Consider the following 27,556-nt stretch of genomic DNA (forward strand, 5'->3'; position numbering starts at 1 on the left):
AGGTGTGGCTCTGCATCATTTTTGGTATCAGAGCTCAGCAAAAGGTTTGGGGAAAAGTAGTTGTGTATATGTTTGTGTGATTGTGAAAGATTGAGAGAAATAGTCTGAGAAGAAGTCCAGGAGACTAGATAAGAAGAAAATAACCTAGCTGAGGAATGATGGGACAAGAAGAAGTAGCTTTATTGTATCTTTTTAGAAGGTATCAACAGAGAAAGGATTCTAAACAGAAGGAGATAGAGGAAAAGAAGAAAAGAGAGAAAGAAGAAAGGAGAAAACAAAGAGAAGAGCTAAGCAAGATAGAAGAGGAGATAAACAATTTGAGAAGGAGACTTGAGGAGAATGATGCTAAGTTGAAAGAGAATAAAGCTAAGTTGAAAGAAGTGCAACAAGTATCTCTTGACGAGAGAAATAACAAGACAAGCCCTATTGGATTAAAATGCAAACAATCTGTGAAAATAGAGAAGAGTACAATGCTGGAAGGTACTCTAATGAAAAAGATTTTGGAGGCAATTGATGAAGCCTTAAATATGCATAATGAAGAAAAATGTCAAGAGGAATGGCATGAAGATGAAGCTAAGAAAGGTGTAACAGCAAGTTCTAAAGAAGAATCTGATTTATGGGAAAAATTTGTAGCCATTGTGGGAGAATGGAAAAGGCATGGCGGTAATATGGAAGCTCAGCTTGAAGAAGAAAGGAAAGAGTGCAATACTGTTATTGTTCTTGAGAAAAGTTGTAATAAGAAAGAGATATTTGAAAGTGAGATTACTATAAAAGATCAAGATGATGATAAATGTTTAATAAAGGAAGAAGAGATAAATACGATTCTTAAGATTCAAGATGTGAAACTGGTTGATAGTCAAGAAGCAGATAAGTTTATGGTTACTATTGATGAAGATAGATATGATGCACATTACATGGTGTATAAGGAAGCTCGTATTCAAAAACAGAACTCAAATAATCTTAATGCTGATGATATGTTCTCTTCTAATAATGTTTATGCAGGGATGCAGATTTCATGTATAGTGAATCAAGCTACATTTACAATATTAAAGAATCAAAGCTACAAGGTGGAGAAGTTGGATATTATTTTTGTTTTTCTTGTAGATATGCTCATCCTAGTTCAAAGAAATTGGAAAGTTTGAAAGAAGAATGAGATTCATTTCTACAACACATCATCTCAAGAGGACTTGAGATTCTTTCTTCAGGGGAGTATGCTGTAGTAGCAGAGCGGGAAATAAAATAAGAAATGTTTTATGTTTTCAATATTTAAATTTAATGTTTTCAATAAATGTCCTACATGTGGTGGCATACCTAGAGTAGCAGTTCGATGAGCTCTCCAGATATAGCCACCTAGGACCAGGTATAGGTTTTTAAAATTAGAATAGTTTTAATTCGTAGATAATGATTGTCAGATTCCAATAATAGGTAGTAGGCAGTTTCGGATTCTTATCCTTTTCTTGGATAGAAGACGAAAAAAATGTGGATATTTAAAATGTGGCCTACTGCATGATTGTCAGATTCCAACAATAGGTAGTAGGCAGTTTTGGATTCTTATCCTTTTCTTGGATAGAAGACGAAAAAACATTTCTCATCCTTTTATTAGAAAAGGAGAGTCAGTTTTAAATAAGCCAGTTGGCTATGTAAGAGAGGCATTCAAATTTGGGTAATAGAAAAAGTTTCATTTTTTGCCTTAGAAAGGATATAGACAATCGACTATGGAGTTTGGCAGCAATTCGATCTTGGTCTCTCTTGTCAAAGTGCAAATATATTTTCTTTGAGGACATTCCGGGTTAAAGATCTAGGTGTGCGGGTGAAGATAAACTATGGAGATTTATATATTCTGATTAATCCAATCTTGAGTTTGGTTCGAGTTCGATCCCAGCTGATTGATGTCGTGCCCCTTGAAGTAACTCAGTTGAGTGAGTATTCCTCCTGAGCTTTCCAAGGTGTGGCTCTACATCACTTTCAAGTATCTCAAGATTCTTTTGATTGCCATCATATGATTTTCTCTGAGTTTTGTCAAGAATCTTGCCACTATATCAACTGCAAGAGCAATATTAGGCCTTGTATGAACTACATACTATAATTTTCCAATTATTGATCTATATAAGGTCTAATCTACCTCTTTTGAGTCATCTTCTTTGGTAAGCTTTAATATAGTACACATGGATGTTCCAACTTCTTTTGAATCTTCCATACCAAACTTCTTGAGTATCTCCTTGATATACTTAAACTAAGTGATGTAGATACCATTCTTGCTTTGTTGTATCTAAAGAAAAACAAAGAACTTAATCTCACCAAACATAGACATTTCAAACTCTTTGTTCATTTTCTCTGAAAATTCTTTGCATAGATTGTCATTCCCTGTAAATAAAGTATCATCCACAAATTTTTTTGCCAAAACAATCTTGTTATTTGGTCATTCCTTGATGTACAAGCTACTATTATTATTAGTTCTCTGGAAACCAATCTATATAAGGTAGTTGTGCAACCTCTCATACCATGCTCTAGGAGCTTGTTTTAGACCATACAATGCTTTGTGTAATTTGTAGACCATGTCCCTTTTGTTTGGATCAACAAACCTTCAGGTTGTTCAATGTAGACTTCTTCATCAAGAATACCATTGAGAAATGCAAATTTAACATCCATCTGATATACCTTAAATCCTTTATGTGTTGCATATGCAAGTAAGGTCCTAACACCTTCCAATCTTGCAACAGGAGCAAAAGTTTCACCATAATCAATTCCTTCTTGAGAATATCCTTTACACACCAATCTAGGTTTGTTTCTTTATATCTTACCATTTTTATTCAACTTATTCCTAAATACCCATTTTGTTCCAATCACATTTTTATCTTTAGGCCTAGGTACAAGAGTCTAGGTTTTGTTCTTCTCTATTTTCTCTATCTCTTCAATCATAGCCTCAATCCAACTTTCATTTTCCAATGCATCTTTGACATTTCTAGGTTCAAAATCAACAAGTAAGCATGTACCTTTTAGCTTACTTCTTGTAATAGTACCTTCTAATTTATCTCCAATAATCTGATCTAGTGCATGATGCCTCCTAACATACTTGGCCAATACAAGTTCTTTGACTTTTGAATGAATTTTGTTGTCATCCTCTTGAGCATCAACTTCTAGTTCTAGTTGCTCAAACTTGGTAGGCATTGGCTTGGTAGCTTCAGAATGTGACTTGGGGCCTTGTAACTCAGTTTGAACTTCTTGCAACTCTGTGATTGAGGAAGACTCAGGAGTAGAAGTCTCCTAATTGATAGATGTTTCTAGCAATGTATCTAGTTCAATGTAAACAAATCTCCTATAATCTTTTGGTTCCTTTTTGCTTTCTTCTTTAGTCCTTCTGCAAACTCATCAATTCTCACATGTGCACTTTCTATAATTTTATGAGTAGACAAATTCAAACATCTATATGTTTTATTCTTGCAAGAATATCCTAAAAATATACCTTCATCACCTTTCACATCAAATTTTCCTTTTCTAGATTCTTTCAAGATATAACATTTACTTTCAAATACTTTCAGGTAACTTACATTGGGTTTATAACCATACCATAACTCATAGGGGATTTTGTATGAGTCCTTCTTCAACTATACTCAATTTAAGGTATGAACTACAGTGCTGATAGCTTCCTTCCACTATTTGATAGCAATGTTCTTTTCAATCATTAGAGTCCTTGCACAATCCATGATAGACCTATTTCTCCTTTCAGCTATACCATTCTGTTCGAGAGTTATAGGGGTTGATAACTATCTTTTGATTCCTCTTTCAATGAAAAAGTTATTGAATTCATTGGAGATGAATTCGCCACCTCTATCTGATCTTAAGCATTTTAGTATTTTCCCTATTTCCTTCTCTACTCTTTCCAAATACCACTTGAATTTCTCAAATGCTTCTAACTTCTCTCTTAAGTACATAATAGTCATAATTCTAGAGTAGTCATCAACAAAAAGAATAAAAAACTTTTCTCCACTATAGCTCTCAATTCTAATAGGTCCACACAAATCAGTATGCACAAGTTCCAAAATATCTTTAGACTAATAGTTTTTTCTTTTTAAACTAGTGTTTCCCATTTTGCCAATCTGACAATTCTTGCATAAACCAACATCAAGTTTCTTCAAACTAGGAATGCCTCTTACCTTCCTAAATTTTTTTATTTTCACCATATTATCAAAATTTACATGTCATAATCTTCTATGCCATAACCAACTTTCTTCAACTTGAGCAATAAAATATGAGCACTCACTAAGATCAAGATAAAATAGGTTACATTTTGTTTGTTTTTCTAATCCAATCAGTTTTCCTTTGTCATCCAACAGTCTTGCCTTGCCATACATGAATTCCACCTTGAATCCAATGTTGATTAGATGTGCCACACTTAATAGATTATCTTTTAGTCTTTCAACCCAATAGGAATTGTCACATACAACTTCTTTAGTTAATGAGATTTGACATCTCCCTTTTATGCAACAAGGTTCATTGTTTCCAAACCTTACACTACCACCATCATAGTCTTCAAAGTGTTCAAACTTTGTTTTGTCACCAATCGTATGATGTGAACATCCATTGTCTATGATCCATGTATCATTTTTGCTCACATGAGAGATAAGTGTCATCTTATCTCCTTCATCATCATCAGATTCATCTTTCACAACAATGTAAACTATTTCATCTTTACTATTATTAGAATCTTTATCCATAAAACATTTCTTCTTACCTTTTTCCTTGAATTATTTGAAATCCTTCTTGCAATTGCACTTATGACCTTTCTTCTCATCCTTTCTTTCTTTGTTTGGGCACTTGGTAGCAATATGACCAATTTCCTCACATGAAAAATAGCTTAGGGGAACTTTACCTTTTTATTTTCCTCTACCTCTAGAATATTTCCTGGCAATTAGAGCTTCAACAACTTCAAGATCACTATCAGAACTTTCCTCTAATTCTTCTTCACTTTCTAGCTGAGTGTCCTTTATTTTCTTTCCTTTTTCTTTAAGTAAAATGTGGCCTCAAATGCAAATTCAATATTCTTGGAAGCTGGAACATAATTGTCATAGTTATCTAGCTCAAAGGCTATCAATCTTCCTACTAAGGTATCCAAAGTTATCTTATGACTTGTCTCACACCTTCTTTCTTGAATAACATATACTCTAATTGCATAGATAGGAAGCAATGTTCTAAGAACTTTACTTACAATAGTTTCTTCCTTGATCCCTCCTCCAAAAGCTTTGATTGCACTGACACTTGCTTTGATCCTTTCAACATATTTGGAAATGTTTTCATCCTCTCTCATTCTCATCTAATCAAATTATCCTCTAAGGCTTTCTGCTTTGGCTCTCCTCGCATTTTCATCACCACCATAGATATCTTTTATATTGTTTCACATTTTAAAGTTAGTTTTGTAGTCCTTGATATCATCAAATTCTTCATAGTTTAGATCAAATGCAATATCTATCATCATGGTGTTATGAGTCTTTTTCTCAGCAATGTCACCAACAAATAATGTACCAAAAGGAGTTGTGTATTTTGCATCAAGGTATTTCAATCCTAAATCAATAATGGAAACCAGATGAAGTCTCATGAGATCCTACCATGCTGAATAGTTATCTCTATTAAGCCTTAGAATTTCTCTCTTGTAAGACATCCTAATCTTTAGCTTAGGTCCTTGAAACCTTTCTTGCAAGCACCAAAAGCTCTGATACCAATTGTTGGAAATATAGATGGAGTAACTAAGAAGGAGGGTGAATTAGTTACCATTAAAATATTTTAGATCCCTTGGATGTTAATGTTGGTTTTAGAATGGTTTTGACATTTAAGTGTCAACACACTTAAGCAATTCTTCAATCAATGCCAAGTATAATACAGAAGCTGAGCTATAGTGTGTGCCAAGTCAAAAAATTCAATAGGTGTCGAGTAAATTTCAGGTGCTGAGCAATCTTTAGGTGTTGAGAAAAGTTCAACTATTGAGTGATGTATAGATGTTGAGTCACCATAGATGCTAAATGAAACAGAATTGCTATAGGAGCCAAGTGAGCTAGTTTTTCTATATGTGTCAAGCATCAGCAACTAGCATGTGTCGAGTAACATAGAATCAACATATGAGTTTGTGCCTTCACAAACTCAAATGTAAACCATTTTTAGATCTGACATGGGATGAATCTCTAAGGAACTTGAAGATAAGATCAAAACTTTCACATTACCCATGTAATCAACATGTAGCCAATAAGAAAAATGTAGAAAGCATGCAACCAATAAGAAAAGTGCATGAATTAAGTGGGAAATGAAGACTTAATATTAATCATAGATTCATACTTAATCGTAAGTCTTTGAAATCTTTAAAAGGAGGATGAAACCCCATTGTATATGTAGATGAGAGAAGTGTATGGGTGAACTATAGTGAAATTTAGAGGGTAGTTTAAAAGACTTAGTGAAGAACAGAGCAGCATTGCAGAATTCAGTTGATCAAGAATAGAGTATCAAAATATTCATAGTGTGATATATCAGATCAAGCAAGGATTAGACTAGCAAGAGTAGAACAAGGATCTAAAATCAGCCATTGAAGATTACAAAGCTATTAGGTCAAAAGGCTTTCTAATACTTTCTAGCAATTGTATTAGATATGGAAATCCTATGGACTTAGGTTGGCTTAGTAGTCATTTGTAAATCCATTAATAGGGTGGAATTCCAAGTGAATGTACAAAAGTCTTTTTACCAAGCCTACTTCTAGTAGGGTAGTGAAATCCTTTAACTAGGTCACTTTTAACAAAGTGTAAAGTCTTTAATAGGATAGGCCTTTCACAGGGCAGACTATTGGAAGTGGTCAAACATTGTTTTTTGAATAGTTACACATTTCTACAGTGATATTTTGTGGGTGTCATCCCCACCACAGTTTTACCTTCTCATTTTGGAGGGTTTCTGGGTTACCAAATTTGTGTGTTGTCTATTTTCATGCATGTCTTTACTTTCATGTACTAGTGCTCGACATCAATTAAACTTTACTTGGCTTACATTGTATCACTCAACATACACTAAAATTTGACTTTTCTTGGCTCCAACTAATTTTCTACTCAATTTGCACTAACTTTTCTCGTCACCTACTATCCACTTGGTCAAATTTTGTAGTCTCAATTCTTCTTACTTGTTCTTCTAGACTTTGTCAATGTATCCAACCTTTGCAACCTTAAGTAGATAATCAATACACTATATCATCACTATCTTAACTAATCTTTGTACTCCTTTTTACAAATCATAACTCAACTTTTTTTCTAGGTGATTTTGTTATCTCATTTGATCAAGTCCTCCTCATAACAAATAAATGATACTACTCAAATAAACTAAGCAATTGTCTTACTAGTAAGTAGCAAGTTTGACATTAGTGACAAAACAATGATTGAAACACATTCTCATACTTGTATCAATTTGTTTTCAATAGATAGATTATTGAGGGTGATGTAGGGAGTTTAGAGAGTCATAACTTTTGACTCAGATCTGGGTTTTCTTAGATTTTTTTGGGTTTTTTTCAAAATCTATAGTTGGGGTGGATTCCAACTCAACTAGCTTTGCTGGGACTATTTTGATTTATTTTTTGAGAGCTAAAAATTCCATCTTGACCTCTAAATTTAAGTTTTTAAATATCTTAGGTGTTTTTTATTTTTTCTGCTTTGTAATAACTTTGAAATTTCTTTCTAAATTTTGGAGATTAGTTGGAAATTTTTCTTTTTGGTTTAAAGGGTAGACATAGGAACTTTCAAATTTTCTTTCGGAGGTTTTTTAGAAGTTACCAAAAATGAGATATTTTTCCAATTGTCAAAATTTGCCAAATTAGGAAATTTCATGTTTTCTCTCTTGGGAGAGTTAGTTTTTATTTGATGGAGTTAGAGATCCAAGTAGACATAGTTTTTAGTAATGAAAAATTTAGAGTTTGAATCTATATTGAGTTTTATCATGAATTACTAAGTTTTTTGTGAATTATGATCAGAGTGCTACATCATTTAGTATCAGAGCCACAAGATGGCTGGGAGAGGAAGAGGAAGAGGAGGCATTGACCAATTTCAAAGAATCATAGTGGATTTGCAAACGTACATTGAGGAGCTTAATGAAAGAGTTGATAATTAAAGAACACAAAATGATAATGTATTGGAGGAAGAAATAGACAGAGGAAGCAATGATTGAATGGAGGGAAATATAGAATATGAAGCTGAGGAGTTAGCACAAATGAGCTATGAAGATAGAATCCTAAGGGATTTAGAAGGAAATAATGATGGTATCAAAATTGAAGTCTTAGACTATGCTGGTAGCCTTAAAGCAGAAGAATTGATAGATTAGTTAAATGAAATGAGTAATTTTTTTGACTAGAAGCCTACAACAGAGGAAAAGAAGATGAAGTTTGCATGCACAGAATTAAAAAGTTCATGCCATGATTTGGTGGGATCATCTCCAAAAGGAGTGGGTGAAGAAAAAAAAGGACAAGATCAAGACATGGAGTAAGATGGAAAAGAAATTGAGGGAAAAATTCTTGCCTATAGATTATTCTCAAACTCTCTTTCGTACATTCTATAATCTGAAGTAGAACCTATCTTCTGTGCAAGAATACACAAATAATTCTATAAGTTGTACATGCATATAGAACATCAAGAAGATGATGAGAAGATGGCAGCTAGGTATATAAATGGTTTAAAATTCACCACCCAAGATGAGTTGAGCATGCACCGTGTCAATAGTATGGAAGAGACCTATCAGTTGGCTCTAAAGGCTATAGAGAAACAAAACAAACAATATAACTAGAGGAATAGAGGAGGATGAAGAGGCACATCAAACCCTTTTCGAGGAATTTCTAGTTATGTCCAAGGAGGCTCATCCTCAAGATTCAATAAAGCAATAGATAATCAACAAGAACCTCAAAAACCAAAAAGAGGAAAGGGTTTCCAAAGAGGATGAGGCTATGGTATTAGAAGAGGATGGGAAAATCAAAGAAGGCCTTTTATTTGCTTCAGATGTGGAGAGGAAGGACACGGGGCTTTCAAATGCTCAAACTATAACATGCCAGAAAGAATGCAAGGAGGACAAACCAGAGTGAACCTAATGTAGATAGAAGAAGAGGAGAAATAAATCTCACTAGACATAGGAGAAAATCTCATGATGAGGAGATTAATGATCAACCCAAAGAAGGATGAAACTTCTACAAATAACTCTAACAATTCATGGCTCCAAACCAACATCTTCAGAACCAGGTGCACTTTAGGTGGAAAGGTATGTCAATTTATTATTGATGGGGGTAGCTGTGAGAATATGGTGTCTACAGAAATAGTTGAGAAACTAGATTTACAATGTGAAAAGCACCCACATCCCTATCATATTGCATGGTTTAATCAAGGAAATGAATTCACTATTGATAAAAGATGTTTAGTAAGGTTTACCATAGGAAAACTTTATAAGGATGAGATATGGTGTGATGTTATCCCTACGGATGCTTGTCATATATTATTGGGGAGACCATGGTAGTATGACAGGAAGGTCACACATGATGGTGAGAAGAATACATACACATTCTAGAAGGATGGCTCAAAAGTGGTTCTATTACCACTTAAGGATGAAAAGAAGAGTGAGGCCATGTTGTCTGCAAAAGAAGTTGCCAAGGAAATGAAGGTAACATGGTGTTGTTATGCCCTGGTAATGAAAAGGAAAGAAGACTAGGAGAACCCAATACCATCTGATGTAATGAAGGTATTAGAGGATTTTTCTGATGTTGTGCCTAATGAATTACCAGATGGTTTAGCACCAAAGAGGGATATCCAACACCACATTGATCTTGCCCCTAGAGCCAACCTACCTAATCAAGCAAGCTATCGAATGAATTCAACCCAACATGCAAAGCTAAATAAATAGGTCACAGAACTCCTATAAAAGGGTTTGGTTAGAGAAAGCATGAGCCCATGCATAGTTCAACATTGCTAATGCCAAAAAAATATGGTACATGGAGGATGTTCACTGATAGTAGAGCAATTAATAAGATTACCATTAAGTGCCAATTTTCTATTCCTTGTATTGAGGACATGACGGATGAATTGGTGGGTGCCAAGTACTTCAGCAAGATTGATCTTCAAAGTGGTTATCACCATATTCGTATTCAAGAAGGGGATGAATGGAAGATAGCTTTCAAAATAAAGGATGGTTTGTATGAATGGATGGTTATGCCATTCAAACTTTCTAATGCACCAAGTACATTCATGTGATTGATGAATGATGTACTACAACCTTATATTGGTAAGTTTGTGGTTGTTTATTTTGATGACATCTTGATTTTTAGCAAGAACAAAGAAGAACATGTACAACACCTAAAATTTATCTTGGTTTTACTAAGAGTAGAGAGACTTTATGCAAACATAAAGAAGTATAGATTCATGCAAACTAGCTTAACCTTTTTAGGAATTGTCATTTCTGGAGATGGTATCCAAATGGACCCAAAGAAGGTCAAAGTGATTCTCAAATGGCCTACTCCTACAAACATAATAGAGGTAAGGAGTTTCTATGGGTCAGCCATATTTTATCAAAAGTTTATCAAGAATTTTAGTAGGATTGTAGCACCCATAATAGATTGCACAAAGCGAAGGGATTTTTCCTAGGCAGTAGATGTAGAAGGAAGTTTCAAGTTTTTGAAGGAGAAGGTAACTACAACTCCTATACTTGCACTTCTCAATTTTGACAAATTTTTTGAAGTAGAGTGTGATGCCTCCCATATTGGAATAGGTGATGTTCTTAGTCAACTAGGTAAACCTATAGCCTTTTTTAGTGAAAAACTCAATGATACAAGGAAAAATTAATCCATGTATGGTCTAGAATTCTATGTCATTGTTCAAGCATCATGCCATTGGAGACACTAATTAGTGCCAAAAGAGTTTGTGCTATTTACTAATTAGTTTGCTTTAAAATACATCAACACACAAAAGAAATTGAATACATGGTATGCCAAGTGGGTCTCTTTCTTGTAGGGATACACCTTTGTTTTGAAGCATATATCTGGGAAACAAAATCAGGTTGCTGATGCCTTGAGTAGGTGTACTTCTATATTGACCACAATGGCTACCAAAGTCATTGGATTTGATACTATTAAAACACTATATGTTGCTGATGATGATTTTTTGGATATAATGGAACAATTGAATGGTTCAAGCATTGGTAGGATGTCTCATGTCAAAGGTGATTTTTTTTGTAGGATGGTTACCTCTTCAAGGGAAGACAACTATGCATACTAGCTGCCTCTATGTGAGAAAATATTATTTGGGAATTCCACAGTGGAGGGATGGTTGGACACTGCAGAAAGGACAAAATAATACACTTGGTAATAGATAAGGTTTATTGGCCAAAGATCAAGGGAGACATTACTATGTGGCAAGGTGCAAAATTTGTCAAATAGCTAAGGGACATTCACAGAATATAGGTTTATACATGTCATTGCTAATTCCCACTAAACCATGGATTGACTTGAGTATGGATTTTGTATTGGGTCTTCCACACACTCAACAAGGTAATGACTCTATTTTTGTTGTTGTTGATCATTTTTCAAAAATGGCTCACTTTATTTCCTATAAAAAGACAAATGATGCCACTAGGATTGTCAAATTTTTCTTCACAGAAGTTGTTCACTTACATGGTCTACCCAAAACCATTACTTCTTACCATGATACCAAGTTATTGAGTCATTTTTGGAGGACTTTTATGGAAGAAATTGGGAACCAAGTTATAGTTTAGTAGTGTCTACCAACCTCAAACTGATGGACAAATGGAGGTAGTCAATTAGAGTTTGGGGAATTTGTTATGATGCATTGTTGGTGAGAAGCCCAAACAGTGGGACTTGGCATTACCCCAAGTAGAATTTTCTTATAATAGTTTTGTTAATAGGTCAACAGGGAAATCTCCTTTCCAAATTGTCTATGGTAGAAATCCTTCAGGTGTTCTAGATCTCATGCCTCTACCATTGGATGACAGGATTAGTGATGATGGAGTGGCCTTTGTTGAACACCTTCAATAGCTCCAACAAGATGTTTGACACAAGTTACAACTCAACAATGATAGCTAGAAGATTCTTGCAGATACTACTAGAAGACACCAAACATTTACTAAAGGTGACTTGGTCATGGTTTACTTACACCGTGAGTGGTTTCCTACTGGCACATATCACAAACTAAAATACAAAAAGATTGGACCTTGCAAAATCCTTAAGAAAATTAATGATAATTCATATGAAGTCAGCTTACCTGACAATTTAGACATCTCTTCTATGTTTAATGTTGCTAATTTGCATAAATTTCATGGAAATATTCCAGAGGTAGTTGATGGACAGGAAGTTGAGTGGCAAAATCACCTTCCAAATAATAAATGGGATACCATTGCCCAGATTCTTAACAAACAATCTATTTCCAAAAGGCACAGTCAATACAACCGCTATTTAGTATAGTGGGATGGCTTACTAGGCACTGAAAATACATGGCTATCTAAGTGGGCAGTGCTATAGTTGGATCCTTCCAAGTTGCACCACTTCACCAATAGTCACTTGCAAAGAAGTAGTGTTTCTTTCAAGAAGGGGAGAATGATGTAGGGAGTTCAGAGAGTCATAACTTTTGACTCAGATCTAGGTTTTCACAGAATTTTTTGGATTTTTTTTCAAAATATTTAGTTGAGGTGTATTCCAACTCAACAAGCTCTATTGGGACCATTTCAATTTTTTTTTCGAGAGCCAAAAATTCCATCTTGACCTCTGAATTTCAGTTTTAAAATATCTTAGGTGTTTTTTTGTTTTTTCTGCTTTGTAATAACTACAAAATTTCTTTCTAAATTTCAGAGATTAGTTGGCAATTCACCTTTTTGGTTTAAAGAGTAGATATAGGAAACTTCAAATTTTCTTTTAGAGGATTTTTTGAAGTTAACAAAAATGGTATATTTTTCTAGTTGTCAAAATTTGCCAAATTAAGAAATTTCCCATTTTCTCTTTTAGGTGAGTTAGTTATTATTTAATGGAGTTAGAGATCCATGTAGAAGAAGTTTTTAATAATGAAAAATTCAAATTTTGAATCTATATTGAATTTTATCATGAATTATTAAGTTTTCTATGAATTGTGATCGGAGTGCTACATTAGAGAGTAATCCGCAATATTGATACTAAAAATACATGCATATTCAAAACAACACTGAATGACTTTTAAAAAATAGAAATAAAGGAAATATTAAATTCATACCTAAAGCTAGTGATCCTGAGGACATATGCAACTGGAGGCCCATCACCCTCCTAAATGTGTCTTATAAGATCATTGCCAAGGCGCCCTCTCTCAAAATCCGCCATATGCTACCTTTAATTGTGCGGCCTGAACAAATTGGCTTCATCAAATCCAGATATATTCTTGACAACATCATTGCTGTCTGGGAAGGTATGGAATGGGCCCGTAAGTCCAAGCAGCAGGCTATCTTTTTCAAGACAGATTTTGCTAAAGCCTATGATCACATTGAATGGCCTTTCATTTTGGCTATGCTTCAGGCTCTGGGTTTTGGTCCCAATTTCCTTCAGTCCATGGAGATGCTCTTTGGTGACGCTAATGCTTGCATCACCATCAATAATTTGCAATTTGAAGCTTTTGGAATTTTTCGTTCCATCAAGCAAGGTTGTCTGCTAGCTCCATCGCTTTATGTCCTTGTTGTTGAAGGTTTTGGTTATTTACTTGCTCACTCTATGTCTTCAGGACTGGTCCGTGGCATTTCCTTGCCTGATTCTTCCTCCTAGTTAGTCAATGGTCATTTTGCTGATGATTCTTTTCTTACTCTTCTTGAAGATGAAGAAAACATTAAAAATGCTTTAAATTGTCTGGACACTTTTTGTCAAGCCTCTAGCTCTGCCATTCAATGGCATAAAACGCTCTGTTACTTTCTTGCCAGCTCCACCTTGGCTCAACCAGTTTCAATAGAAATGGGTTACTCATGGAGAAATCTTCCGCTTTCTTGGCATTCCCTTTGCTTTCTAGGCTTCCCTTGTGGAACTTTGGAATGTTGTGCTTGCAAGGATTAGCAAAAAGCTTGATTATTGGATCACTAAGCCGCTTTCTCTTGCTGGTAAATTCCAGATTTGTTCTAAGATTCTGGTTGCCACCCATGTGTACTATTCTTCCTGTTGGGCTCCCTCCAAAGCTTCCTATCTCAAACTAGAATGTTTGCTCAGAGATTTTCTTTGGGCCTCTGGTTCTGACCATCATGGTTTTCAAAGAGTTGCTTGGGATTTCTGTTGTCTCCCAAAGGAATCTGGGGGTCTCGGCCTGCTTTCCACTCGAAAGCAGGGCCTTGCCCTCTGTGCTAAATAGATTATCAGAGTTATTTCTGGAGATGAAACCTGGAAGATACTAGTAAGGCATTGCATTTCTTTTGGCTTCCCTGTTAACAGACTGGTGTGGAAGGGGATTGGTTTTCAGACCCTTCTCACTATGCGTGAACCAGTGGTCATACAGGGCTCTTTTGTCATAAAGAGCATTTAGAAAGCCTGAGAAGCTGTTAAACCTTGGCTTCGTTGGGCTGGTGATGAGTTTCGCAATGGGCTATCCTTAAATCAATAGAACATTTGGTGGTCTCCCCTGTTTGCCATCCAGGGTACTCCCCTTGCCAAGAATCAAGGTGCCAGTGCTTTGCATTTCTTTAAACGTGGCATCCGCACTACCAAGGATATTTTTTCAAGAGTCACCATGAATTTTAGGTCATGGGAGGATATGCAAGTTTAGTACCACCTTTTTAGTTCCGATCGCTAGACTTTTGACCTTCTGTTGTCTTCCATCCCTGTGCACTTAGTTCATAAAGTGGGGATTCAGTCTGTTCGTCCTTGGTGGCATGATTGGAAGTGGTATCCTGCCACTCCATTTACCAATTATAAGCCCAACATGGGGTACAGATGGCTTTCGCCCCACCTTCCAATGGTGGACACGCTTAAACAACTGTGGCATTTGCAATCTTCGCTTTCTCAATGGAGAAAATGTTTCGACACCATTTGGAGTGCCATTACTGACCCTAAGATTGCCCACTTTGCTTGGTGCCTTGCCTTCCAAGGTCTTCCCCTGGGGCCTTGGCTCAAGCACATTAGGGTTCTTGATCCCAGATGCCCCTTCTGTGGTCAACCTGAGTCCTTTTTGCATATTTTTTGATTTTGCAAGTGTGCTCAGATTTATTGTCATTGGAGTCATGATTTTTTCAAGCCTTTCAGGCCCGAACCTTTTTCATGCCACATGATCCTGCTAGGTGATTCCCCCAGAATTCCTCGAAAGTTCTCCCGGATTTGGCATACCTTCAGGATAGAAATTTTGTTTTCTCTATGGAAAGATAGGAATGCAATTTTATTCACTCACAGTTTTTTGGATGTTAACATTGCAATGTACACTAAGGCATGCATTTGTAACAATGTCATTATGCAGATACAGGTGCAAGCTAATAAAGTTTCCCTGAAAGTTGCGCACTTACAGGAATTGTTAAATCATTGGGGCAATGCTCCATGCACCATTGCCAAAGTGCCTCCGAATGCCTCGGCCGATGCCTCTTCATCTCGCGATCGCCATTCCTGACGCCAGTCCTCTGGCCACCATTCACACACGCTACACTCCTAGGGTCCCTGCCACCGCTCTCCCAGCGGTGGACATGGCAGTTGGAGGCGCTGCTCCACTTCTCCACCGCGTGGTGGTTTTGGCTGGTCCTTGGCTCCTCCCCCTGGGCGGGCTTTTGGCCGGTCCCCAGCTCGTCCCCCTAGACGGGCGCACTCTGGCAAGTTTCCTCGGCTGGCCTTGGCAATTTCTCCCCCGCGGCTAGACAAGAAGGATGTGAAGATTGCGACTACCCCAAATCCTGTTGATGCTACTGATGGCTGGACTGTTCCCAGTCCGCCCCACAATCCCACTGATGCGTGGGGATTTCCTGATAAAGATGATCCTCCCTCTGTTGGTACTGCCTTGGCAACTTAAAAGTTTTTTTGATGAATAGTTAATAGTTTCTGGCTGAGGCCATGTTGTTTTTTCCGGCTTCGGCCATCTGAACTCATTTGCGGGGTGATCCTATATCCCCCGGCCCCTTTTTTGTGAATTGTAATCTTAGTAAATTTTATTAATTGAAAAGGACTATTCATAAAAAAAAAAAATAGAAATACTAAAATCTATGTTTTGTAGTCTTCAAAAACAATCCCCACTATCAAAATAGATTTGCAATATCAAATAATATGGTCTTGTATAAAAATATTGTCCAATTACAAAATACATAGTACTTTAAAATGCAAAATGTACACCACCTTCCCAACAAAATATATTATTTTTAAATCTAATCTTTTCCTGAAATTGTAAACAAATTCATTCCTTCACAAATGTGTCCTTGTCGAGTACTCCATAAATCAATACATATAGCTCGCGGAAACACCTTTTCAGAGCATCTAATTTGAGATATTTTCACATGGTTCCCTGATACAAATTCAACGTGTTTTTTCCTAAATTCAACATGTTTTTTTATATAGATAACCTAATAGCAAAGGATCGGTACAATCTAGATAATTAAACGTATAAGACCATTTTACAGACACAGATTTTATCGTTGAGAGATCTCTCTTCACTCCGAAAGACAAAATAGGATTCTTAATTCGGAACCAAATATTCTGCAAACTGAGTTTATGAAAATAACTAAAAATCAAAAGCAAAGGAAAGAAAAGATTATGACACAAATTGAACTAGCGAAGGAGTTGTGCACCATGATTTCGCAGTAGAAGTTTTCAGTAGCCTGGCCGTACCAAAGCTTTCTCGTGAGCAATGTAATGATATAAAAACAGAACAGACCACTGTTGTTGCTGCAATATTCAATTATAGCTGGGAATCATATTTTTCCGTTCCTTTGTCTTTTTCAACTCTAAGTATGGTAGAATGAACGCGAATTGTTCTAAGCCTTATCGAGTACAACAGCATCTATCACCAACTCGAAATAAGTGAAGACAAAGAATAATCCGTAGATGATTGATAAAATTGATGGGACCTGCTCTTCTTTTTTCTTTTCTTTATTGTCGTTGAGTGAGCGAGTAGGTATCTATTCGATAGTCCTGTCATCATGCAACCATGATCATCAAATCTGCTGTGACAAACCAACAATCGTCATCATCATTTTGAGCTTTCGCTTTATTAACCCCCCTGTGAGCACTGATTTTGATAATGGAGCTCTTAATTATGCTCTGCTTTCTGCCCACATTATGAACATTGCTGTATTGTCAGGCGAGATCTGATAAAACACATTGCAAGAAACGAAAGCATAATTCATTTCTGCCATGTAAGTAGATTATCTGCAATGTCTAGATTTATTGGCAATGGAAGCATAATTCATTTGTGCCGTGTAAGTAAATTGTGTGCAATTATTTAACGTGGTTCAATTATGTTCTGTCCACCAAAATCTATGTGCCATGCAAGAAGGGAAGATTAAGTGCAATTACTTATAGCTTAGAATCGAATCCTTGTACGGCTTAAATCTTACTGAATAGCAAAGGACAGATTTCAAATGCTTTATGATATGATCTGTATGTCGGTGCTTAATCTATAAATACAATAAACTGAATACTAACAAGCTGTGCCATAGTAAGATAGTCTTTTCTGTGGGTTAATTAGGAGGGTGATTACTTCCATTCTTTCAGACATGATCTAATTAGAATGAATGATGTTCTGTGTGAGTAATTGAAGTAAAGTAGAATTGGCAAAGGTCAACTTGAGTGCTTTTTTCAATACGAGGTGATATATACCACCCTGTGGTGATATATATTTCCATGACAGGGTAGATGGCTGGATTAGAAAGGACATACGATCTGTGGTCATTGAGCCTAAAAACGAATAGAGGTATAGCAACCTGCATCTGAGTACCCAATAAATAGGGGCCTGGATGTACTTCTGGAGGCGGCATCCATAAATCAATCGTGGAATGGAAATAATAATTTTAAAAAATAAAACGTTTTGAAAGTTCAAACTTGATTTTAAATATTAAAAAAAAATCTTGTCTAACTTTTCATATTTAGACAAAGTATAGGAATCATATAAGCTCATTTTAGGAGTAAATGAGAATATGTATTCCTATTCCTAATTGTTGTTCTGATTAGATTAAGCTACATGCCAACAATAACTTTTGTGAAGGTCTAGAATAGTTGAAGGTTGTAGTTAGATTAGTAGAAACATAAATCATTATTGAAAGTGGTATCATTTTAGACATAGAAATAATAATTAAAATAAATTAAACTTAAGTAAAAATAGTCATTATTTATAATTATTATACAAAGATTTTAAATATTTGTAGTAGTTGTCAAATAGACAGTACAATAAAGTAGTTTTTTTAAAAACATTTAGTAATATTTAAGATATCTAAAAAATGTATATTTAATTGGGTACAAGAACTAAAACAATTAAAAACAAAAACGAAAACACTTCAATTCTATTGGTTGAAATTGAAAATATTAATTGCAATAGTTACATACAACAAACACAATAATGCAATTTATCTTTCAACAAAGAGACAACTATATGTATATATTATTAGTACTTTTAGTACACTACGTACTGTACTAATTTTCTCATTCAAATAGTTTAAATTTATCATTTTTAAATTTAATTATAAAATAATATATTGTGAATAGTTATTGGATTGTAAAACGTGATAGTTTTTAAGAATTATATTTTTATTAATGTGATTTATATCATTTTAACTCAAATTGTAAAACATGATACTTTTATACTTCTAAAGATTTTTAATATTGTATTTTTTATATTATATTTTACAAACTAATTTTTCTCATTCAATTAAAAATATTATATATAATTATGTTATAAAATCTTTTAATAAATACTATTCTATATATTATTATTCTAAAAATATTGTACAATATTTTTATTAATTTAAATATTCTATATACTATAATAGGTTTATTAAGTGAAAATTAAATTAAGTTTATTAAGTTTATTTAATATTGTAAACTAATAATAGTAGTTGTAAGAATAAGGAAAAAGGAATAATTTGACAACGAGAAATTAATAGACATAAATAAACTGACTTTGCAAATATTCTAATATATTATTGATAAAGTGATGTAATTGAACTTTTTATTAAAAATAAAAAGTTTTTAAAAGTGTTTTGATAGAAATGGAAATGTTAAAATAGATATAACAAAAGAGTTCATAGTATTTCAAACATAACAAGTATCAAACAATATTAAGAGTTTAAACTAACATAATAACACTAGCAATGCTAGCAATAAATCATCATTAGTTAATTTTAGTTCATTATTATCGCCTTTCCTATGTTCATAGATATGGATGTAATTATCCAAATTATGGCTATGGTAACTCCTAGTTGAATAATTTAGATAATCATTACATAGTTATTTAGTTCTAGTAGATAAAATAGGATAGTGTTCCTATTGTTAGTCCCTGCCATAAGGTAGGAGACTATAGTTTTTGAATTTCTTTCTTTCAATTAGTTTGTCTTTGAAAGCAGAGAAAAAAATTTAAGATATGGATTTGCTTGTTTTATTTAATTAGTTAATTTTTCATTTTGTTATTTCTATTTTCTAATTGGTTAGACCTATTTTTGCTCATAGTATTTTATTTTATCAACCAACATATTTGATGAAAATTATATAATTTACATGTGGCATCCAAAAAAGTATTCATGTGCATTGTCTATGCTTCCATGTTTAACATACATGCAAGGATAGGCACAACTGTGCATTGTTTATGCTTCCATGTGTAGCCTACATGCAAGGATAGGAAACCTCTCTAAACAGTGTCATGTTTGAAGTGCTAGGGTTTTGAAGGACAAATGTAGTCAGCGTGATGAGAAAGATTATTGAGAAGAGGTGGACACAAAGAAGAGGATGGTACAGGTTAGTTTTTATTGCAATAGTAAGTTTTGTTTTATGAAAAGATATTTATCCATAGTTTCTAGGACTCATTGTTCTTCAACTACAAGTGTTCATACGAGGAGTGGGTGGATGTGGAGTTGAAACTAGTTGTAATGCAGGCTAAGAAGGAAGAGAGTTGCAATGTATTTAATTTATGCTTAGTTGTATCAAGGATGACTGTAGGAAATATAAAAAATGGGAGAGTCTGAATCAATTCAATTAGATGATTCATATATTTACCTCTCTAAGAAAACAACACAAAAATGATGTTATGAGATACATAACATATAAATTTAGAGACATAATAAAACATCACAATTTTCAATTCAATTTTGAATGCAAGAGAATTTGATCAATGCAATCTCTTTGACTATGATATTTGTGTTGCATTCTGTATGTTGCAGCTCCAACTTCTATTTTTTTATTGATAGGTTATGTCCTAATTTTTTTCATGGCTATGGTTTCTTTGATAGAGATTTAGCTACTCTCCACTTTTGCATGAAAAAGGTCACCATCAAGTACCATAACCTCCTTTGCACTCTTCCTTTTTACAATCTCCCACCCAATTTGCCCCATCATGAAAAACCTTAATCTAGGTTTAGTAATTGTTTTTGGATTTACATTATTTTGTTTCAAGTCTCTTTTTAATCAAAGATGTTGTTTACCTTTAGCATGAAGTAGTGTGAATCTGTTAGATTGGCCTTTTAATTGATTTGCTTACTTTTGTGTTCTTCCCCTACCTCTCTTTTTCTGGTTATTATTTACACCATGTATGATAATGGATGCCAATACACTTTCTGAGATGATAGAGAACAAATTCTATTATAATAGAGTTAGGAAAATCTCTATCAAAGCACCCTTTTCTTTCTCAATTTCTAATTCTACTTGCTTAGCTACTCCTTTCTCTATTATTTTTGTCTTTTTAGTTACTCCTCTTTCTTCATTCCCTTTTGATACCTTTTCAACTAACAAATTTTCCTCCATATATTTTTTATAATAGAGAGAACACATGTTCATTGTGTTAGCACTACCCAAAACCCCACATTTCTTTATGCAAAGGTTATTCTCTTTAGACATTTTAGTTCTATGCAAAATCAGAGTTCAAATAAAATACTTAACTTTGTCAACTTTATATAATTAAATATCAATCCTTGTATCTTCTCAAATTTCAAATAAGATACTTAATTTTCATGAATTTATATAATTGCATTTCAATTTTTATATCTTCTCAACTTTGTGCAATGGACTACGAACCAACATACGCATCATTTATCAGGCAAAAGTAAATGGCTTCGATTACTTTTTAAAATATTCTTTCTATCATTATTTGATTTGTTCTAACAAATTCATCATGAAGTACTAAACAAAATAGTTGAAAATTAGTGAGTTTATATTGTGTAGAAGATGATTTTGGATGTTGATAAACATTCATCATTATATATTCTTTTCTCTTCTTAAGTTAGGGTTAAACCTTTAAAATTCAAAAAAAATCATAATAGAGATAATGATTTCAAAGCCCATGAAAATAACAAATATTACCAAGAAATTTTGTTGCCTTCCTTACTAAACTCGCCAAGTATTTTTCACCAAAACATCTTAATTATTCCAAATTTACTTCAAAACAACTCATATTTCTTGGGTTAGAATTAGATTAGAAATTGCCCAAATTTGAATTGCTTCTACAGATAACTCATAAATTGCTTTTAGTTATGAAAGATTTCTATTATACTATACCAAAAGGATAAATAATAGGGCTTATAATGGACATTCTAAAGAAATTGATGAATGGGGCAAGACTTCTTTGTATTTTTGTACTTTTGGATCATATTTCTATGTAATTGTAGTCTAGAGACTAATCAATGTCAGTTTTGTTTTGGTTTCTTAATGACATTGTTAAATCTTTCTCTGAAAACATTTTTTTAAGGATCTCTATCAATGTGCAATAAAAACAATATTAGCAAGGCCAAAATGCACTCATCTATTTCATTCTAACTACTATAAATATAACTATATATTTGGCCTTACTAATTTTTTTCACTATCATTCTACTAATTATTATTATTGAAATATTGAAGTGACATCTCAAAAAAAGTCCATAATTTCCACACACTTTCTCCTACTCCTCCCACACAAAGTCCATGTAAATACTACTATACACACTTTATTCTTTATTCTTCTCCTCTGCAACACATAAGGCAGGGACTCAAGCTACATGTGCAACACTTGTTATTTAGTTACTTTGGTTGTATTTAAACTTATTTATTCATGTTTAGGTTTTTGTGCTGTTATATTAGGCATAAAAGGGTATACATATGAGGTAGTGGGCTTTATTTTAACAAATTGAGTATTTGAATCTTATTAAGATTCAATCACTTAAAGAATATTTTATTATATCTTCTATTAATTTATCAAAAAAATGATTTGAATTGAGTTATTATAAAACTAGGGTTTCTTTCCAATATAATTGAAATCCACATAACCTTCGTATCTTAGAAAAATTCTTCCTAGTTTTAAAGGGATTTTTAGAAGGCCACCGAAGAGTACATCATATAATTTTTAGATTAGTTCTATTCCCTTTATCTAACTTATTAAGAATCATGATTTTCTATAATAAGACCTACTACTAAAGGGAAAATATTTCTTTCCTACACTAGAAAAAAGATCCTACTAAGGATGGGGAAAATAAGAATATAAGTCTTAATGATGAAATAAGAAAGGTTGAATGTTTTGATATCATCATTTAAGAGAGATATATCAAATTCAAGGAGATATGAAAAGTATAAGAGAAGATTTAACATAAAGATTTATTAACTTCTTATATGAATGGATAAAAATGAATTGTCAAGAAGTGGAGATTAATTTCTAGGTTATAAAAGAGTGAATCAAATTATGAGTTTCAATTTGGATCTAGTGTTTGGATACTAAAACTAGTGATGTAAAATTTTGATGGAAATAATCTAGTGACATGGATAAATCAAACAGAGATATTTTTATATGCATCAATTATCAAGTGGGCCATATGGGATCCTTGTCTTTGGATCTAAAGAAACTCATTTGGTATTTGTGGCTATGTGCTAAATGATAGGAAAATTGTATCTATGTTTAATGATAAGGTTTTATAATGGATCTACAATCTGTTGGATACAATTGTCTAATTGTGTGTTATCTTTGATGTTACACAAATGTCATATCAGTTGGCAGTCAGTGCTTACCGAGCTCACTTGGTCAGCAAGGCAATTTTCCTTGTTTACCAAGCATTGCTTGAGATTACTCTGCGAAGATAGTATCTACCAAGCTCACTCGGGTGTCAAAGGAAATTATGGCAGAAAGCAGTGTTAACCGAGTTCTCATGGTTAACGAAGGAAAGTTGGTCAGAGTTAGTGGTCACCAAGTTCACTCGATTGCCAAAGGATTTTACAAGCTCATAGTGTTAACCAAGACTTTGTTGATTAACATAGAAAATCATTTTAGGATCAATGTTTATTGAGCAGGGTCAGCCAATGAAGGATTTTATTAATTTGGGATATAAAGTTTCATTATTTCAAGTATTGATTCCAGCCAACTGTGGTAATGTTTATTGGTTATTGTAATTTGTAATTGAGCCAACTTGATAATTTGAATGGTATAAATGAAAGGTCAAGTTGAGATTCTAGTGTGTATATGCAAGTATGCAAGTGTTTTGATTGATTGAGAAGGCAAGTGTGAGAGAACTTGAAGGATGGTCAAATATCCTTGAGGAGTAGCAAAGTTATATTTGATCAGAAAGGATCTAGCATGAAGTAGAAAAAATATCTGTAATCAGCAATTCAGTTGCATCTCATTTAAGTCATTTCATTGTTACTTTCTTACCATTATAGCAGTGATTCCAAAATCTCTTAGCAGAGTTGGTTTAACAGCCAGTTGTAAATCCTCTAACAAGGTGATAGTTCTATTGAATTGTTTTAAGAACTCTTGCAAGGCCACTCCTTAGAGGGTGATTAAATCCTCTAACAAGGTCACACTTAATAGTGTGTTTTGTAACCTTTAACTAGGTTGGCTCCAAACAGGGCTCACTTCAGAAGAGCGAAAATCAGTAGCTAGTTACTTGGTGGTTTTTCCCATGTTGGGTTTCCACATTAAATCCTAGTGTCACATGTGTTCATGTTATTCATTTTTTACTTGCAAGTTAATCATTTTGAATGTTTAAGATCAGTAATAAGTAAATCACACTGCTTTTACTGAGTTACATCATTTTATGTGTGTTTACCGAATTATAGTAGAAATCAATTTTATTTTTAATTGTTGGAATTAACAAGTGGGAAGATTTACTTCTGAGAGGGGGAGAATCAAAAGTAACAAACTTTAACCTTTTCAAATTCATTTAATCGAAACCATTCACATGCATCAAACTTTAGTGTTTTCTAAGTGATATAGTTGAAGACAAGTGGAAGAACAATATGGAAGTTGAGTGATAGCATATTGGTGTTGAGTGCTAGTATTCATGTTAATTCATGGCTTTGATGAACCTAAGTTGACTATTTTATTTTTTTGAAATTTTTGAAGCATGTCGAAGATAACTATGATGTGTTGGTGGCACAAGATTCATGGTAAACCATTTTGAGGTGAATTCAAAGAGGATTGAAGGAGAAGTTTCTAGAAGGGACTAAAATGAAAAGGCGGGTAGATTCATTGAGTCCTACCTAATCCTACCTAACCCTAAAATGGATGTAGAGGATGAATGAAAGAAGATCTTAATTTTCTATTTATAAAGATGGTTGGCCAAAATCAAGGTTGATCAATGTTGGAGAACCTAAGTTAGACAAGAGGTCTAAGGTATTACTTTATTTAGAGACCAAACAGAAGAGACTGTTATTGGCAAGCAAAGAAAGAAGGCTTAAGAGTATGAATGCTTGAAGGGTGAACAAGCTATCAGAGCTAAAGTGTATGAAAGCCAAGCAGAATGGAGGACTGAAACAAAGATCTATAACCTACAAGTGTGTTGTAAGTCGTTATTAGATCAAGCCTTACTATTACTTCCTAATCATTGTACTAGTATAGGGTAAATCCTTTGGATTAAGGTTGACCTAATAGTCATTTGTAAATCCTTTAATCGGGTGACATTCCAAGTGAATGATCTAAAGTCCTCTAACAAGGCTCACTCCTAACAAGGTGATTGAAATACTCTAACTAGGTCACATTTAATAGTGTGTATTGTAAACTTTTAATAGGGTTGACCTTTCATAGGACATTACTTCAGAAGAGTGAGAATGAGTAACATGTTATTGGTCATTCATTTTTCCCAAATTGGGTTTCCATGTAAAATCATTGTGTTAAATATGTTATTGAATCTATTATGTTTCATGCTTACATTCTTGCAAAGTTGATTTAATAGTGACCTACAAAGTTTAAGTGATTGTATGATCTAATGGATTCATGCATGATGAATATGTTTTATGGATATGGCTTCACTAAGCTATGAAAAGTTTAATTTGTACATCTGGACTTTGGATAACTGATTTAGCCCCCCTCTCAATTATTCTAAAGAATTTCAACACTATCATCAAGGTGAGAGAGAGTGTAAGATATGTTAAAATAGGATCCATACAATTTTACATTTTCTACACTCTCATGATGATGATGATGAATCATAGAGTGTGATCCTAAATGTTGATGCTAAAAATACATGTAAAAACAAAGCAAGAAGCAAATGCTTTTTGAATACAAATGGATTGTAAGTATCTGATAACTTTGATCTCTATCATTACATAGCTAATTACATCAATTTGAGTAAGTATACATCTAAACCGTATGTCAACAACACCTTTTTCTTTACATAATAGATTACAATAATTTGAGTAAGCATGCATCAAAAGAAAAACTTGCATCATCTCTACCTTTACATATTATATTATAGTAATTTGAGTAAGAATGCATTTAAACAACAAGTTGCAACATCTCTACTTTTATATATAGTTGATTAGAACAATTTGAGTAATCATACATCTAAATCACAAGTCAACCTTGACTAAACAACCATTTGCAATAAGATTTTATATTGAATTCACTTAAGGGTCAAACTTAGCTTGCATATATCTTCAAGGATTTTAACCTCGGTATATAAATTTTATATCACATACCACCATCTTGGCCAATTGTGGTCAACAATTGAACTACAATCATCAACTTGTAGGGGGTATTGGATGGTCATAGCTTCACAAATACACGACCAATTAGGTTTATTATAATAATTCATTTAATAGTTTAAATAACTATAGAATAAATTCAATATTGAGGTGAGCATTGAAATCTAAATTGGATTGAAAGACTCAAGGGGTCATCATGAAGATCCTTTGAGTATATTTATTAGTTTTGTTTGAAGCATTAAATATGGGTCATGGAAAATATGGAGCAATATTTGGAAGCATTTAGAATTTACCATAGTAATAGTCCAAAGTAATTGAAACTTTAGAAGCATTAAAATGAAAATTATTTTTAGAAAACCCAAGACTAATATTCATGTGAATGTTAGTTTTCTAAGTCCATTATACAAAAGGATTTTTGAGAAGGCCAAAAAGAATCATCCTTACTTATTTTTATAACTAGCACTTGCACCTTTAAGGGGTGCAAGGGTTACACCGATAGTAATATATATCGAAATATCATATTGTAGTATATTTTATGGATCCATATCTCTATCTATTTATATTTACATATGTCTCTCCAACTCACACACTCCTCCTATCTACCTCCCTATTCCTATCTTTATATCTTTCTTACTCACTCACGCAAAAACTCCTTTCTCCCTCCCTATTACAATCGTATATTACCCCTCTTTACCCTTCATCTTTCTATCTATAGATCCGATTTCATCTATGTTTCTTTGATGTAATCTATCACCTTATGAATTTTTATTACTCTATGTTTTCACCCCCCTCGCCTATTTCTTCTAACTATTTCTCTCCCTCCCATTCCCTTCCTCTTTTTCTCTCCCTTCACAATTATTCTCCACTATTCTCCACTTTGATCTTCAATTCTTCTCTCTCTCTCTCTCTCTCTCTCTCTCTCTCTCTCTCTCTCTCTCTCTCTCTCTCTCTCTCTCTCCATCTAACTATCATTTCCTATATGAAATGGACAACCTAGCCTTTGAAATCAATAATTCAAAATTTTCTTTATTTCATTAGCTTTATATATTCCTCTTCTTCTTACTCTAAGTCAATATATCTCTTTATGTATTCCTCTCCATCACACTTTATATCAATACTACTCTCTCTCTCTCTCTCTCTCTCTCTCTCTCTCTCTCTCTCTCTCTCTCTCTCTCTCTCTCTCTCTCTCTCTCTCTCTCTAACTATTATTTCCTATATGAAATGGACAACCTAGCCTTTGAAATCAATAATTCAAAATTCGCTTTATTTCATTAGCTTTATACATTCCTCTTCTTCTTACTCTAAGTCAATATATCTCTTTATGTATTCCTCTCCATCACACTTTATATCAATACTACTCTCTCTCTCTCTCTCTCTCTCTCTCTCTCTCTCTCTCTCTCTCTCTCTCTCTCTCTCTCTCTCTCTCTCTCTCACGCACGCACACACGCACGCACACACACACACACACACACATCCCCCCCCCCCCCTCTTTCTCTCTCCA

Source organism: Cupressus sempervirens, chromosome 10 (assembly GCF_028749045.1).
Source record: "Cupressus sempervirens isolate cs-2001-9-10 chromosome 10, ASM2874904v1, whole genome shotgun sequence".
In the NCBI taxonomy this organism is placed as follows: domain Eukaryota; kingdom Viridiplantae; phylum Streptophyta; class Pinopsida; order Cupressales; family Cupressaceae; genus Cupressus; species Cupressus sempervirens.